This window comes from Bombyx mori, chromosome 3 (genome assembly GCF_030269925.1).
Source record: "Bombyx mori chromosome 3, ASM3026992v2".
Lineage (NCBI taxonomy): Eukaryota > Metazoa > Arthropoda > Insecta > Lepidoptera > Bombycidae > Bombyx > Bombyx mori.
The window spans coordinates 4,834,482-4,852,148 of record NC_085109.1 but is presented as its reverse complement, the minus strand read 5'-3'; positions in this window follow the sequence as shown (position 1 = coordinate 4,852,148).

Below are 17,667 nucleotides of genomic sequence, written 5' to 3'. Positions count from 1 at the left end.
ATTCCTTCACCGTGGAAGTCAATTGTGAACATTTGTTAAGTACGTATTTCATTAGAAGATATTAACAAAATTCGGTTTGATATTAATTCGAATCCTGAAAAAAAATTTAGATGACCTTTCACTCCACTACTAAACAGGAGTCTATATATATTTTTATACAAACAATACGATTTGATACTTATTCTGGGCTTCATGATTCTAATTTTTTATTATTCTATAATTACAATAACTGCCATTTTTACTACCCATATTCGTCACAGCTTTAATTTCAACAACCAACATGAGATTGATTAACGCAAGCCCTCCAAACATGACACCAAGTTTGGTTTTATCCCGTGTGCGTGGGAACATTAGCCAAAAAAGGCCAGTACGAGTCCGATCCAACCCCAATTTATAACCTAGAAACTGACACCGAGAATTTAAGTCAACCCCCCTGGTCAGGGTCACTAGCCTAAGGGTGGTGGGAGTTTGTGCACACATAATTCAATGTGATGACATTTATGCTGTAACGTTCCAGTGAATTGGACAACAGCTGTGGCGAAATCTCTTTTGTTTTAATTTATTCCCTAGATCTAGAGTAATAAAATTTTATTTATTAGTACTAGCTGACCCGGCAGACTTCGTAGTGCCTCAATCGATAAATAAAAAACCTAAGCTTTTGTATAAAATAAAATTAAAACAAACACAAGGAATCCGTCCGACGGGGGACACATCAAAGGAAAAACGAAATTGTTATTTTTATTTAATTCCGAGCATTTTCATATTTATGTACCTTTTAAACCTTCTCTGGACTTTCACAAATAATTCAAGACTAAAATTAGCCAAATCGGTCCAGCCGTTCTCGAGTTTTAGCGAGACTTAACGAACAGCAATTCATTTTTATATATATAGATAGATAGATATAGCCTTATAACTATTTTTTAAGGCATCAACAATAAAATTGTGTGGTGATCACAATAGCAAATAAATTTTCAATTTCTTTTTTTTTTCAAAATACAAATTTCATATCATCTCTTATTACATTTCGAGCCAATTTGCACAATCATAACATTCCTACAATATATAAAGTAAGTTTTGCGAATTCGTTCAGGTAACAATGAAACAAGTCTAAAGTCTCCGTTACAAGATAGATTTAGCGTGTGCACGGTAGTCGTCAGTGACGCTTTTCCAATCAATTTGTCTTCCCGTCGAAATAATGATTATCAACATGGGTCGTGTGGTTCACGGTAGGTTTAGGTGACTTAGGTTCTGTAGCTCGCCGTCCCACATACCCCATATGCCCCCTAGACGCGGATCCAGCCACCGTTCTTGTCAAAGCCATCGCTTGCAACGAAGGGTGCGGCGAATAAATTTACCCACAGACACAGCCCACTTAGTTTCTCGCCGGATCTTCTCAGTAAGTCGCGTTTCCGATCTGGTGGTAGATTCTGCGAAGCACTGCTCTTGCTAAGGCCGGTGCTAACAACGTCCTCAGGTTAGAGACCCGTGAGCTCACTTACTCGTTCGGATACGCTGGCATAGCCCTCTAAGGCTATTAAGGTAGGAAGAAAAAAGGCGCGGATACCTTGAAGGAGGTTCGTCCCCCCTGGCCGAAAACAAAAAAAGGCTCTGTAGCTAGCCACACTATTGATTCCTTCGGTTTTTTTCCTCTAATTAATTATCATTCAACGTACGTTCAAGTTAGGCTCTGGGAAACCGAAATATTCAAATTCGTTTTCCTGCTACTAAGAACACCGAATATTATTCCGCAAATTTATTTTAATAACAAAAAAATAACTAGTGAATCACCGTCGAGTACCGTTGCGAATCTCGTTCTATTAATTTATTTCGGTGGATTATAAAAAAATATACATCACAAAAACCTTGGCCCGACAATGATGAAGACAATAATATGAGTCGACTATTATCAAAGCCGGCAATCTGACTTTTGGATAATTATTGGTAAATCAGAAAAACGAATTATTGACTTTGTATTCCATTGGCAGTCACAAAACTCTTCGGAACGACATCTTAGATAAATAACAGGTTAACTATTAACCTTTATTTAATGCAGGTTTTGAACCGTATTGTTTGAAGGAGACGATTATATTCAAATCAATCTGTATTGACATATCAATAACATTTTTTTGTCCAAATGCACAGATTGCCACCTTTGATAATAGACGACTCATATATAAACCAGCTAAATCGGTCGAGCTGACATGTGGCAATAATTTTATCTTATATATAAAACTCTCGTGTCACAATGTTAGTTACCATACTCCTCTGAAACGGTTTGACCGATTTTTATGAAATTTTATATGCATGTACAGTTGGTCTGAGAATCGGCTTCTATCTATTTTTCACACCCCTAAGTGGTAAGGGTTGTCCATCCCTAACAATTATTTTTTTGACATTTTTTTTGTTATAATGAGGCATTATGTGGTTGAATGAGGTTTTGTTATTTTTATATTCCCTCATTGTTCATAGCGCTACATGCCTCTTTCACTCATTTATCACATCCTTACACACTTACAATAAGTTAGTTTTTCTTTTTCTACACTAGAAATTCCCTAGAAATCTTATATATGACAAAATAACGTTTGCCGGGTCAGCTAGTATCTATATATTAATACGTGAAGTAGCAATTTTGTACCCCTGTTTACGAAAATTGCGCCAACGGAGGACTATGAAATTTCTCACACTTATAGAGACTATAGAGAAGGAGTGCAGAATACAAATATTTTTTAAATTATCCATAAAAAAATCATTAAAGCAATAAAGAAAACATTACACACAATACCATGTATTTGACACACACACGCATATGTATACTCTTTTGTTTAATGCTACAGTCTGTGGTCAAATTGAGAATAGATTAATATTGTTTGTCTTTAACATTATTTGTCTAAGGTGTAGTCTTGGCGGAATCTATGACTATAGAAATATAATAAATAGCCTTTGACAATAGAACCATAATATTGTACAAACTTATAATTTCAGTTAATTATAGTCGATAGTCGATTTCGACTACATTGGAACCACTAGTTTATACTAAAAAGGATATTGTTATGGCATCTTCAAACTACTTCTTCTATTAAATGTTTGTTTGTTTGTTTTGCTGTAATCTGTTTTAAATGAATCTTTGCAATCTGTTTCTCTTCTGTTCCACCAGAACAGGTGGGCACGGACTTAGCTAGGGGTGGGTTTTGTTAACAGCTGCCCGAGCGCGCCGCCTCGCCCCAACAGCTCAAGGGCAGCTGCAGGCGTCTAATAGCGATGTTAGTGGATCGGGTTGATCCGTATGCATTTGAGTTTTCAGGGTAATTACTCTTCTTCTTTTTACTCCACCTTATCCCACTAGGTGGGGTCGGCACAGCTAATTTTTCTCTTCCATTCTCTTTTATCAGCCGTCATCTCAACACTCACTCCTCTCTCTCTCATATCATCATTCACACACTCCATCCATGTCTTTTTTGGTCGACCTCTTCCCCCTCTACCTTGCACTACCATTTCTATACATCTCCTAGTCACATGCATCTTCTCTCTACGCATCACGTGTTCGTACTACGCTAAGCGTCCGCTCTTTCAGGGTTATTACTATGTTATCTGTATATAGTACATCAAGATGATGATAAAAATTCACCAAATTTTAATTGGGTTCATTTCTCTGATAAAACACACTGATAAAGATTTTCAATATAGAATTATTATTATTTTTTAGCCCATAGACATCCACAACGTAAATGCGCCACCCACCTTGAGATATAACTTCTAAAGTCTCAAGTAAGTTACAACGGCTGCCCCACCCTTTAAACCAAAACGCATTCCTGCTTCACGGCAGAAATAGGCAGGGTGGTGGTACCCATCCGCGCGGACTCACAAGAGGTCCTACCACCAGTAATTACGCAAATTATAATTTTTGCGGGTTTGATTTTTACTACACGATGTTATTCCTTCACCGTGGAAATCAATCGTGAACAGTTGTTGAGTACGTATTTCATTAGAAAAATTGGTATCCGCCTGAGATTCGAACACCGGGTACATCGCTCAACACGAATGCACCGGACGTCTTATCTGCTAGGCCACGACGACTTCAAATTTCAAGTTCTTCTCTTTTTTTTATATTACTTAGAAGATATTGAAATTCTGTTGAAACTCATTTATTTCTAAGCTGTTCTTGGAAATTATACAATACATTTATGAATAAACACATTATCTAATATTCCATTATGATAAATAATTGTCATTCAATTTTATAACCACAGATTGAAATTAAGGAACAATAACGTTATGAAAACTTGAAAATTTTAAAATAATTATGATGTCAGTGTACATTTTATGGATTCCATTATAATGGCTGGAAACTTCATGGAATGGATATAAATAAATATATTTTTTATTTGTCGTTAAATTGTGTAGAATCGCACTACACAATTCGATTGTGATAGAAACTTTTTTATTTTTTATTGCTTAGCTGTTTGGACGAGTTCACAGCCCACCTGATGTTAAGTCGTTACCGGAGTCCATAGACATCAACAATGTAAATGCCGTCACTCGCCTTGAGATAAGTTCTAACTATCCTTTGTTATTTACTTATTTACACCAGAAAGTATGAAGGAACAAGGAAAAACAATTTTCTAAATTTCGCATCGTTAAAGAATAATAAAAGCAGAGAGCAAAGTGAACGGAAACTATTTTAATTTACCTATCTCGTATATCAAGAGGCGTTAAGAGTGAAAACACGGGTACTCACTTAGCATAATTTAAATTTATATTGTTTTCGAACTCAGCAAACGTGTTCAAGAGTTCTTGGAAGATATAATAAAAAATTCTTGCTCGCGCAATTGATCTGGCGTTTTCTCGATATTTGAACTAATATTTTTTATTCATTTTAATCAACAGTGGGCTTAGTGAGAGTTTTTTAACGTTTTCGATAATGTAAAAGTTAACTCATATTTGTGTGCAGATGGAACATCGCCCCTAGCGGCAAACGTGGGCAAATGTTCCAATCTATACAAATTTGTGTTAACTTTTACGCTATCGAGAACGTTAAAAAACTCGCCCTAAGCACACAGAGCGGCTTACTTGGTTCCGATGCGAAACGGTAATTATGGAGCTTGAAACAAGTTTAATCGGTTTTAACGTGATGTCTCAAAGGCAGCAGTGATTTTGTGGTGTTTGCTGCAACAAAACGGTCTGATATATTAATTAAAACAACATAATATTTGTTTTTTATTTTTATTTTCGTATGACGCCCTCTTCGCTTTCGACACCCAGTCGTTCAAATTCTTCTATCTAACCTATAAAATACGATACGAACACGCGTGAGTCAATATACTGCATTCTTTCTTAAAACGAAGTTAAGGCCTTTAAATATTACCAGCTTAATGTTCATGAGGCATGCCGGTTTTTAAGCCTAAAGTATTTATTACTGCGCAATGCAGTTTCTACTGTGTTGCTATAATAAAACCGTAAGGGGCTACATTAAAGTAAAACGAATATAAAACTCTGCAACTAAAATCTTTAAAAGGTTTTATTCTTTGTTTATTAATTCTGGTGGTAGGACATCTTGTGATTCCGCACAGGTAGGTACCATCACCCTGCTTATTTCTGCCGTGAAGGAGTAATGCGTTTCTGTTTGAAGGATGGGGCAGCCGTTGTACTATACTGAGACCTTAGAACTCATATCTCATAGTAGGCAGCGGGTTGGCCCCTGGCATTGCTGAAATCTATGGGCGACGGTAACCACTCACCATCAGGTGGGCCGTATGCTCGTCTGTCTACAAGGGCAATAAAAAAAAAGGTTGATGGGGGCATTTACGTTGTAGATATGTGTGGAGTTCCGGTTATAACGCGTCTGTGTCTGAGGGTGCCCCTGGGTATGCCGATGTTACATGAGGCCCAGTCGCATCACTCCCCAAAAGGTGGTCTATGGGTCGAGAGACACGGGGCCGAGTCGCACCACTTCTTGACACGTCACCACCGGTAGACAACCGGTGAACAGGAGACTCTGTGAGGAGGATCTCAGGGCGCCACCACTTACCGCTCTGGGAGACTTATACCAATAAAAGAAACAAATTATAATTAACAATATTGTGTTTATTGGACACAGATATAAAACATAAAATGAGTGAATTTACAATAGTTATAAGATTATAAAACTAGTGAGAGATTAAGATAGTTACAATATTTAAATTAATAAAGATGGTGTATCGGTAGATACACCGAACACTCGAGAAAGTTACCCAAAAAAAATTAATACAAATAAAAGAAACAGAATTCGATTCCAGGTCGGTCCATCGTGTTGGAGATCGTCCGCGATATCTTTTGGCCTCGACTTTCCCTTGCACCACCAACCGCTCAATGGAGTCCTCATTACGAGTGATGTGCCCGAAGAACTTGAGAATTCATACTTGGACTGTTGACGATAGTCTCTCCTTGATGTTGAGCTCTTTCAGGATCGAAATGTTGGTACGATGCGCGGTCCACGGAATTCTGAGGAGACGTGATTTTTACAGTATACGTACTTACTAAACGATTATAACACGTAAAAAATAATTCCCCATAGATATAACCCACTGTGTTTCTCGCCGAATCTTCTTAATGGGTCGCGATTCAGATCCGATAGTATTTAGATTCAGCGAAGCACTGCTCTTGCTAGGTCTAGTGTTAGCAATTCTCTCAGGTTGAGCCCGTGAGCTCGATTATCGATCTGCACGAAGTTGGAATAGCCGCTTATGCTACTAACGAATAGGTAGGAAAAAAAATTATGTCTATAGGCTAAAGAATCGTATTTGTGATTGCTAAATACCTTAGTTAGTCATATTTCCACAAATGTAATTTTTTTTATTGCCCTTGTAGGCAGACGAGCATACGGCCCACCTGATGATGAGTGGTCACCGTCGCCCATAAACTTCAGCAACGCCAGGGGCAGAGCCAAGCCACTGCCTACCGAAAATGTAAATGTTTGAAGCGGACAAAAATCAGCACACTGTTCCATAAGTGTTCAATTATTTCAAAAACGTTTTATTTCAATAAAGCAGTATCTTCTTCGCTTTAAGCGTTTCAAAGGAACTATTGTTCAGCTAGGGAACAATACACGCGACATCGATATATCCGGTATCCTGCCGCAGTTCCGAATGTTATTGTTCCCATCACGAGAGCGGGTGAGCTTTCATGCGATACACTTTAACAATTACATTTAACTGTTTCAAATTAATACTAGTCTATTGATATTGAAATTTGTCTCCTGGCTGAGCCTTTGCTCACCCAACTGTCCTGGTGAAACTGAAAAGGCCTCCGGGCCACCAGTAATCTTACAATCATAAAAAAAAAATTACGTAGTTTTTTTTTTTCAAGATTCTTATTTTTAACCATGCATATACTATACATGTAAGATAAGAACCCGGGAAAAATGATCAGACATGGTCATGCCTGTTCAAGTATGATTAGGCATCGATACATTAGGAAAAATACGTTCATGCCGTATCAGACATGTCAAACCCGGGCATTTTTTCTGGCTAATCGGTCCTGAAAGCTCATGTCTGTACATGTCTGAACAGCTCTGATCATTTTTTCGATTGGGAAGACGCCATTTATACATATACATATATACGCTTATTTTTAATTTTTTATTTTTTTATTTTTTTATTGCCTTTGTAGGCAGACGAGCATACGGCCCACCTGATGGTAAGTGGTTACCGTCGCCCATGGACTTCAGCAATGCCAGGAGCAGACCCAAGCCGCTGCCTATAGTCCAGCCACCAAGAGAATAACTTATTTATTCACTGGTACAGCTTACAATTTTATTTTTTATTACTTAGATGGGTGGCCTATCTCACGGGCCACCTGATATTAAGTGGATACTGGAGCCCATAGACATCTACACGCAAATGCCGTCACCTACCTTCAGATATGAATTCTAAGGTCTCAGTTTTAAAATACAACAGACTTCAATTGAAATGTTTCATCGTAAATATGACGGCACCTCAAAAATACATCATGCGGTGGATCAGGAAGACATTCTTTCAGCGGCCGGACAATAGTAAGTAATTTAAGCAGTGCTTAGAACTATCTCTTGTATTTATAACACATGATGCTATTTCAACTTATAATCTACAAAATCTGAATCAAATCGTTCACGAAATTACCGTTCTGTTGTTCGTAAATATTTCTACTTATCTATACATATAAAAATGAATTGCTGTTCGTTAGTCTCGCTAAAACTCGAGAACGGCTGGACCGATTTAGCTAATTTTGGTTTTGAATTATTTGTGGAGGTCCAGAGAAGGTTTAAAAGGTAGATAAATATGAAAATGTTCGGAATGAAATAAAAATAACACTTTTGTTTTTCCTTTGATGTGTCCCTCGTCGGACGGATTCCTTTTGTTTGCTTTAAGTTTATTTTATACAAAAGTTTAGGTCTTTTATTTATCGATTCAGGCACTACGAAGTCTGCCGTGTCAGCTAGTTAATCAATAAATACGATACTCTAATATTAAATTAAAACAAAAGAGAATGTTGTACTAGCTTTTTAAATTTGTAACCTACCTTCAAAGAAGTCGACTGATATAGGCCAACGCCGTTTATTATTTAAAATAAGGACTCATGAATCATTTGCCGCATTGAACAATACTCAAGTACAGTCGTAAAACTCCTCTTGTGTTCAAGGGCCTCTTTATTTACCTATAAAAGATACTCGTGTGTTGAATGGTTTAATTGTTTGTGCAAAGGAAATGTTCTTGTCACAAATCTGTGTTAGTTCGTACTCTGAATGCAACTCAAAATCGGCGTGAAAAGTTTTTTAGAGACATTCAACTGTCAGATTTTTTTTTCAACGTCCTGTCTTTTATGTTATTACGAATTTGAAGTTGAAGGATGGTGAATGAAACTGGCGAAAGAGGAAAAGAATAAAGAAATATCGTTGGTACGTTTGTGGCCCAATAGGTAAGATGCCCGGTGTACTGAGTTCATGCGACTATACGAGCGTTCAAATCTCTACAGGCAAGTACCAATTTTGCTATAGAAAGACCTAAATCTATATCTATCTATCTATCTATCTATATGTCGTGGATAACGACTTTTAGTAATATTAAAACGGTGGTTTTGATTATTATTTTAAATGATGAAATGTTGTTTTGATAAATATCACAAAATGAAGGGTAGACTCCGTAACGCCACAGTATAAAATGGCGGTACGTGGACAGAGTCGTGACATTCCGTGTCAGACAGTCATTCCGTCCGTCTCAGTCAGTGAGTCTCTGGCAGTCAGTCAGTCAGTCAGTCAGTCAGTCAGTCAGTCAGTCAGTCAGTCAGTCAGTCAGTCAGTCAGTCAGTCAGTCAGTCAGTCAGTCAGTCAGTCAGTCAGTCAGTCAGTCAGTCAGTCAGTCAGTCAGTCAGTCAGTCAGTCAGTCAGTCAGTCAGTCAGTCAGTCAGTCAGTCAGTCAGTCAGTCAGTCAGTCAGTCAGTCAGTCAGTCAGTCAGTCAGTCAGTCAGTCAGTCAGTCAGTCAGTCAGTCAGTCAGTCAGTCAGTCAGTCAGTCAGTCAGTCACTCAGTCAGTCAGTCAGTCAGTCAGTCAGTCAGTCAGTCAGTCAGTCAGTCAGTCAGTCAGTCAGTCAGTCAGTCAGTCAGTCAGTCAGTCAGTCAGTCAGTCAGTCAGTCAGTCAGTCAGTCAGTCAGTCAGTCAGTCAGTCAGTCAGTCAGTCAGTCAGTCAGTCAGTCAGTCAGTCAGTCAGTCAGTCAGTCAGTCAGTCAGTCAGTCAGTCAGTCAGTCAGTCAGTCAGTCAGTCAGTCAGTCAGTCAGTCAGTCAGTCAGTCAGTCAGTCAGTCAGTCAGTCAGTCAGTCAGTCAGTCAGTCAGTCAGTCAGTCAGTCAGTCAGTCAGTCAGTCAGTCAGTCAGTCAGTCAGTCAGTCAGTCAGTCAGTCAGTCAGTCAGTCAGTCAGTCAGTCAGTCAGTCAGTCAGTCAGTCAGTCAGTCAGTCAGTCAGTCAGTCAGTCAGTCAGTCAGTCAGTCAGTCAGTCAGTCAGTCAGTCAGTCAGTCAGTCAGTCAGTCAGTCAGTCAGTCGGTCTGTCGGTATGTGCAACGAAACTGTCGGTTTATCCTGTCATTGTGAAAGTTGTGTGTGTTGAGTTTCAATAATTATTATTCAAAAGGTTTTATTGACTTTTTATAAACTGAGTTCAACCAAATACGAGTGATGACGGAAACTACCGCTCAGCCATCCCTGACGTGAGTCAACATAATATAAAAATGAATTGCTGTCGTTAGTCTCGCTAAAACACGAGAACGGCTAGACAGATTTGGCTAATTTTGGTCTTGAATGATTTGTGGAAGTCCAGAGAAGGTTTAATAGGTAAATAAATATAAAAATGCTTGGAATTAAATAAAAAAACCAATTTTGTTTTTCCTTTGATGTGACCCCCGTCGGACGGATTCCTTCTGTTTGTTTTAAGTTTGTTTTATACAAAAGTTTAGGTATTTTATTTATCGATTGAGGCACTACGAAGTATGCCGGGTCAGCTAGTGAATAATAAAAAATACGTACTAAGAATTATTCTTGGACGACTCGTCTTCATCGTCTTATGAGTTCGCAGGGATAGGTGCAACTAACATGTTAATTTCTGCCGCGCGGCATACATGCATCCGGTTTCAAGGGTCAAATAGAGGTCATGCGTATTAGAATTCAGACTTAGACCTCATGCCTCAGTCTAAATGCGGCATTCACATGAAGACGACTATGGGAATCAGTAAGTACTTACTGAATTCTAAATAGCTCTTTAGTTCGATTGCTCTCTACTAATAAAAATAATTGAAGTGAATTTTTACACGTTAATAAAATCCTTCTTCAGAGAGCTAGACAGAATTTGAAACGTATAACATACCATCATGCTTATTTCATTAAGCCTCCCATGAGGTGGACCAGTGGATAAAGGTCGCGAGAATCCGCTGGATGTAGGCAGACAGCTCTGGATTGATTATAATGAAGGTAACTAATCAACTGAGGTGTGACCGGTCATCATTCTCGTCGAACGAAGTTCTCGACGAGGAAATTAACCCACAGACACAACAGCCCACTGAGTTTCTCGCCAGATCTTCTCAGTGGGTCGCGTTTCCGATCCGGTGGTAGATTCTGCGAAGCACGGCTCTTGCTAGGGTTCGTATTAACGTCGTCAGGTTCGAGCCCCGTGAGCTCACCTACTAGTTAAGGTTACGCTGAAATAGCCTCTCAAGGCTATCAGCATAGGTAGGAAAAAAAAGAGGTCGTTTGCGATTTTAAAATCTGGTTGCTACCAATCGCTACCACAGGATCACCCGCTAAGCCAATCCCCCGATATCATGAAAATTTCATCCAAATCGATCCAGCAGTCTCGGAGTCTATCAGAAACACACATACCTACATCGACTCTTATATTATGTATAAAATAGTATTTTTATTTTGGTGATTCAGTAAATTAGAACACAATTGTTTAAGCCTTTGGTTAGTGATTAAATACGATAGAGACATGGCGACATCTGGTTATCTTGAAGGCGCTAGCTGCAGATCGATTGAACAATATATCTCGCACACAATTAGACGGTATTTCCAAGGATTTCTACGTAAGGTTGTCATGTTAAAGGATTTCTAGCATTTTGTGGAGGCTTTGAAGCCGGATTTATTTCAAAATATTATTTTAATTAAAATAGAAGAGAGGATCTTCGGGTGGGAATTTCAGTTCGATGCAATCTTTTTTTACTTAAAGAATTTCGTATGGATTTTAAGTCTATTTGTATGCAAATTATTGTCTAATCGTAAAATAGTGATATCGAACTAAACTCTTATGCCGAGTTTACATTACGAAATTAGTGTAATGCATGTTGAGCTCAGTTTCACGAAAGTAGTTTCGATATATGCGAAAGTAATTTCGTTAAAAAATTAGTGTCGCGAAATCCACAGTATCGCAGTAGCCATGGCGCCTTCAACATCAAAGCTGTAATTTGCCATATTTAATGTAGCTAAAGAAATGCTTATATACCTATAAACTTAAAAAAAGACTATCAAGAAAAAAAAGTTGGTAGATTCAAGGATGGACAAACAAGAAGGCATTTAGGTGCAATGAAATTAGTCTCTGAATTAGCAGATGAAGATCCTGAGAGTTATAAAAACTATTTTCGAATGAGTGAAGATAATTTTGATTTTTTACTGTAGGTGTTTCGGGACCCTTGTCATTGATATTCATTAATAAGATCTATATTTTTTTCTGTACTCCATCGTCGGTTTGCCATTTTCAACGCTTGAAGCGCGTCCGAACTAACAATACACACGTCCGCACAGCGCAGGCCCTTTCGCGACATTAGTTTCACGTCGCGTTTACACTATGAAATTAGTTGCATGACATTAATTTCACCAAAAAATCGCGCAGGGCACGAAACTAATTTCCATGCATGAAATTAATGCATGCATTACGAAAGTATTAAATTACACGTGAAACTGTTAGTAAAACTAATGTCACGAAATTAATTTCACGCCATTAATTTCGTAATGTAAATTCGGCTTTATGCCAGTACTTTTACGCAGGGCGTCTACTGCAAATAAATCAACTTTTTTTTCCCTACCTATGCTGATAGCCTTGAGAGGCTATATCAGCTTCGCCCTAACATGTAGGTGAGCTCACGGGGTCAAACCGAAGTGGTGCTAACACTGGCCCTAGCAAGAGCAGTGCTTCGCAGAATCTACCACCAGATCGGAAACGCGACCCACTGAGAAGATCCGGCAAGAAACTCAGTGGGCTGTGTCTGTGGGTTGATTCGCGCGTCGAGCCCTTCGTCGCAAGCGACGGGCTCGGCGAGGACGGTGACCGGTGATGCATTGTGATACCTAAAAGCACCGTTAATGGATCAGGAGGATCCGTAATGCCGTGTTTTGGGCGACGTCGACTGTTTACCATTCGATCTACAGGATCGGGTATAAATCAACACGAACAGAGCTGAGGAAAAGGAACATGAATTTAAAACTTATCTCTTAGAACAACGGCTATTGGTCGCTTAAAACGGAATCCATGTTTTTTTTTCTCTTTTCTTGAACATATATCCGTCATTCCTTTACAAGTGTTCTGAGACTTCGCAACCCTACCTGTGAAAACATTTACTGAATGAAGGGCGGGTAGGACAAGATTGCGACGATCCAGGTAAAAACGTCATTCAAGTTCGATAGATGTATTCCTACAAAAGGAGACAGTCTGTGTGTCATTCACTCTAATGGATTACGCGGGGAGTTTTACAAATGAACCGTACTATTCGAGATGAAAATAAGTGTACATTAAAAGGCAGCTGAGTGATGACTATTTCATACAAATATCTATCTATATTTGTGGATGCCCTTTTAAACAAACAATTATAACACACATGCAAATGCTAATGCTTTGATGTTTATTATTTAGGTAAATATAAAATAATCTACATTTTAAATTTGTCTGCTATGATAACATTTGCAAAAGGATATATATTGATATATTTTCGGTAAAGTCATACCTGTAATACCGTAGAGAAACTTTTTTTAGGTGTAAGGAGTGAGGACCACATCACAGTCAGCATTAAAATACATTGTTGCTTCATGGCAGAAATAAGATAGTTACCAGTGTGAGTGAGGTCACAAACGCCCCGCCTCCGTAAAACAAGTAAAAATATCATCAGTTCTGTTACATTTTCAGCTTTAGAGACAAAATTAGCGAACATTGGATCTATTTATTAACAGTAGAAATTTAGCTATTTCTATACAGAACATAGAAATAAGAAATTATGCTCAAAGCTTACGTAGACGGCCTTCACTGGAATACGGCTACGGCTCCTCTCTTGAGAGTGTAAACAAAGAATTTCTACACGCTCTCGATATAGTCACAAAAAAGGGGCAGCCCTCGGGACCGTCTACTCGAAACGCAATTATTAGTTCCCTTTTTTTTTTTTTTTTTTTTTTTTTTTTGTCAGGAGGAAATCGCCGGACTTCCGCCCTTCACTGGGGATGGAGGGCGGGGCATGTCGGAGTCGAACCGACTAAAACCTCCTGTCTCTCAACAACCAACGTCCAAACCTCGCATGAGACAAAACTCATGAAAAGGCAAGGGGGGGAAAGTGAAGCGTTTAGTGCGGAGCACATCTCTCCCATCACCCTCCCCCTCGGGACGCCGGACTGGCGGTCGTCGGCGCCACGACCACCAGCCCTCTCGGTCGGCAGGCTATCCGAAGCCCGCCTAGATGGCGCCGGTTAGAATGGTCTATCCTACGGAATACCCCGCTGGGTCAGAACCAGCGTGGGTTGAGGATAGCCGGCCTTCCATCACCCGGATGCTCATGCATAAAACGCGTGCAGAGCAGCTTGCACGTCGTCTTCTTAGGCCCCCTTCGTCGGTCCCCAGGCCGACATGTGAGGGAGACCCGAAACACTTAGAGGGCCAGGGCTTGGGCGAGATCCGCCTCCCTGGCCCCCGCTCGACGGCGGCGGGCCTGTGCGTCTCTCACGCGCCCCGCCGCCTCCTTCTGCGAGATGGTGCACTCGCAGAAGTCGAGCATCGCCTTCCACGACTCGTCGTCACCGAGCATCGATGCCACAACACTCGGCAACGACAAGTCGTTTCCTATTTTTGCGACGAGGACACGGCGCCACCCCTCCCATGCGGGGCAGGCAACGAGCGTGTGCTCCGCCGTGTCCAAGTCGCAACCACAATGGTGGCACTCTGCCGTCGGCTCGGCTCCGATCCGGTGCAGGAACTCACCGAAGCAACCATGCCCAGTGAGCACCTGCGTGAGCCGGAAAGTGAGGCGTCCTCTGTCACGATTCACCCAGTTCACAAGAACCGGGCGAATCGCCTCGACGGTCCTACGACCAGCCGAAGGATCGGCCAGCCGTCTGGACCATGACTCCAGCACGGACCGCCGAGATTGGGCCCTCCGCGCTCTGACCACACTGGGGCTGAGACGTGCCACGCCCCGGGCACGAAGGTCAGCCCGCCACTGATAGTCAGCGGCGAGCGCCTCCGCCTCCAGGACCCAAGGCGGCGTCCCAGCCAGTACACACGCCGCCTCGAAGGAGATGGTGCGATAGCCACGGACGACCCTGACCGCGATGGTGCGTTGCGGCCGTTGCAGCAGCTTCGCTACCCCCACGGCCAGGGACTGGCCCCACACGGGCGCCCCGTATAGGGCCATTGATCGCACCAAATTATTAGTTCCCTAATGGGATTTGTGGTGGCACCTTTTTATTGCCACTGAATGCTTAAAATATTAGTCGTCCTCTTTTTGGGTTTTGCGTGAAAATGTACTTTACAACGTCTCGTTTACGTATGCGGTGCTCGTTTCATTGGGAGCCAGTCGTAAACTTGCTCGGTATAAATGAAGTCACGTGTGTGTCGTTTTTTTTTTTCTATTCCTAGTATCACTGTGTTATCACAGGTACTGAATATTTACAACAAAAGTGGTGTCATGAAACTGATAATTTTATGGGTGTCAACACATGTCATGAACTATTACTGGTGGTAGGACGACTTGTGAGTCCGCGCGTGTAGGTACTTACCACCGCCCTGCCTGTTTCTAAAATGAAGTAGTAATGCGTTTCGGCTTGAAGGGTGAGGCAGCCGTTGTACTGTAAAAACTAAGACCTTAGAGCTCATATCTCGAGATGGATGGCAGCATTTACATTGTAGGTGTCTATGTGCTCCGATAACCACTTAACACCAAAAAAAAAACTACCCACGTCTCAAGGTGGGTGCCGGCTTCTACGTAATCCATGTCTGTGAGCTCCGGTAGCCAAATGAGCAATAGATAAAAAAATAGAATTTGGTTTGTCGTCGCATGAAAGGTTTTTTTTTGTTGCTATAGATAAAATAGCTGCTAGCACGTCTGCTTTTAAGTGATTTTCGGAGCTCATAGACATCACAGCATGAGCGCTGCTCACCGTCTGGAAACATGAAGTATGAGCGATTACAAGACCAATGTGAAGAAGACTGAAGTCGACCGAAATCGATTCACATTTGGACGGAAAGCGATTTCCCAAGAATTTATTGATAACTTCATTAGTCGTATAGAAAGGATACTGCAGAAAGATCAGGCAGCTAGAGGGAACAAAGCTAAGTTCTGATCATTGACTACGCTTTAGTCTGTTCTAGGCGCTTAAAGAAAAAACACCAAACCAATGTCATTCCGTAATTTAGTTAATTTTTGTCTATTTTTTTCTTTGCGCAATTTTAAATTAACGACTATTGAGCAAAATCGAAATGAATAAAGCTAACTATAGCAAATATCCATGTTGTCGTCTTAATTCGTCCTTTAGTTTAAAATACAGACAGGACTGTACAAAACTGATTAAATAGTAAATTAAAACTGCTTAATCTCGCTTTTATCGTATTATAGTTAAATTATTACGTACGCTTCGAATACCTTACAGGTTTCGTGGTCACGGACGGTAGACGGTGTAGTAGTGGTAATTTTAATTACGTCTATGACTCGCGAAGACCGGAGACGATACCAAATAAAAGCAGTATAAAAACTACAAAATCACTAAACACAAAATCCGTATCTAGTTTCGAGTGTCTGAAAAGTTAAAACAGATCATCGCAAACACAAAATTCATTCATTTCTTTAATGAATTTTCAAGTCAACCATTCCTTCTTTGGGTGCAGCCATAAAAACTTCACCCCTTATGGAGACGAATGATATTATCGCATTACATCTGTCACGAGTCGTCCGTGTTGGTGCTTACCGAGCAAATGGCCAAGGTCACGCTAAATTAATGCGAATCGCGTAAAACAAAATTGTTAATGCGGGGTTAATGACATCGCATACTTGTATCGAAAGTTTCGCTGCTAACATTCTGATGAAGCGGTGTTCGGTGTTTTAATTTATTAATAAACTAGCTTTAATGGCGTGATCGGGCGAAGTTGAAATTGTTTTAACGAGTTCAAATAAGGAATGACAGCTATTTGGTTTAATGAGCTCTGTTAATTAATAAGTTAACTTTTAATTTGCTTTCGACTTGTTTTATGAAAAATAATCAAATCTTTTGTGGTTCGTGTGAAATAGCGATTCGCATAAGGGACTACACATGAAGATGTAGAAATATATAAGTATTTACGTACGTGTTGTTGAAGCACAGTTATTAACATTAGAACACAAAAACATCTAGGACGATTTTTTTAAAGTACAAAAATATGAATTTAATTTATTCTTTATTGCGCTTGTTCATTTGATATTGAAAAAAAAAGTGACTATTCATTAAAATTAAATATCCATATGCATGTAAACATACCTATTAAAAATAAAATAAGTTTAAAATTAAATAAGAGCCAATGTCCCTGAAGAGGTTAGCACGTTTAAGTATTTCCTTCATTCATTCGATTCAAAAATTCGCGGTAAAATATTGAGCCCTGGCTATTGGTGTACACAAAGTAATAGAAAATTATTGGGTTTGAATGTCACGTCTAATCACATAATGTCCTTTTAAAAACTAATTTATCGAAAGTAATTTAATAATTTCTTTTAACTTAAATATGTTCGTTACTGACAGGAGATAGATAAGGTATTTTTGATTAGTTAAAATAGTGGTGTACAGTATGTGAGCGCGATGAAATATGAGTGAATAAGATGAATTAATATCGTAAAGCAATTAAATATTTAACCTCACGGTAAATTTGGGCCATTAGGTCATAGTTATTTGTG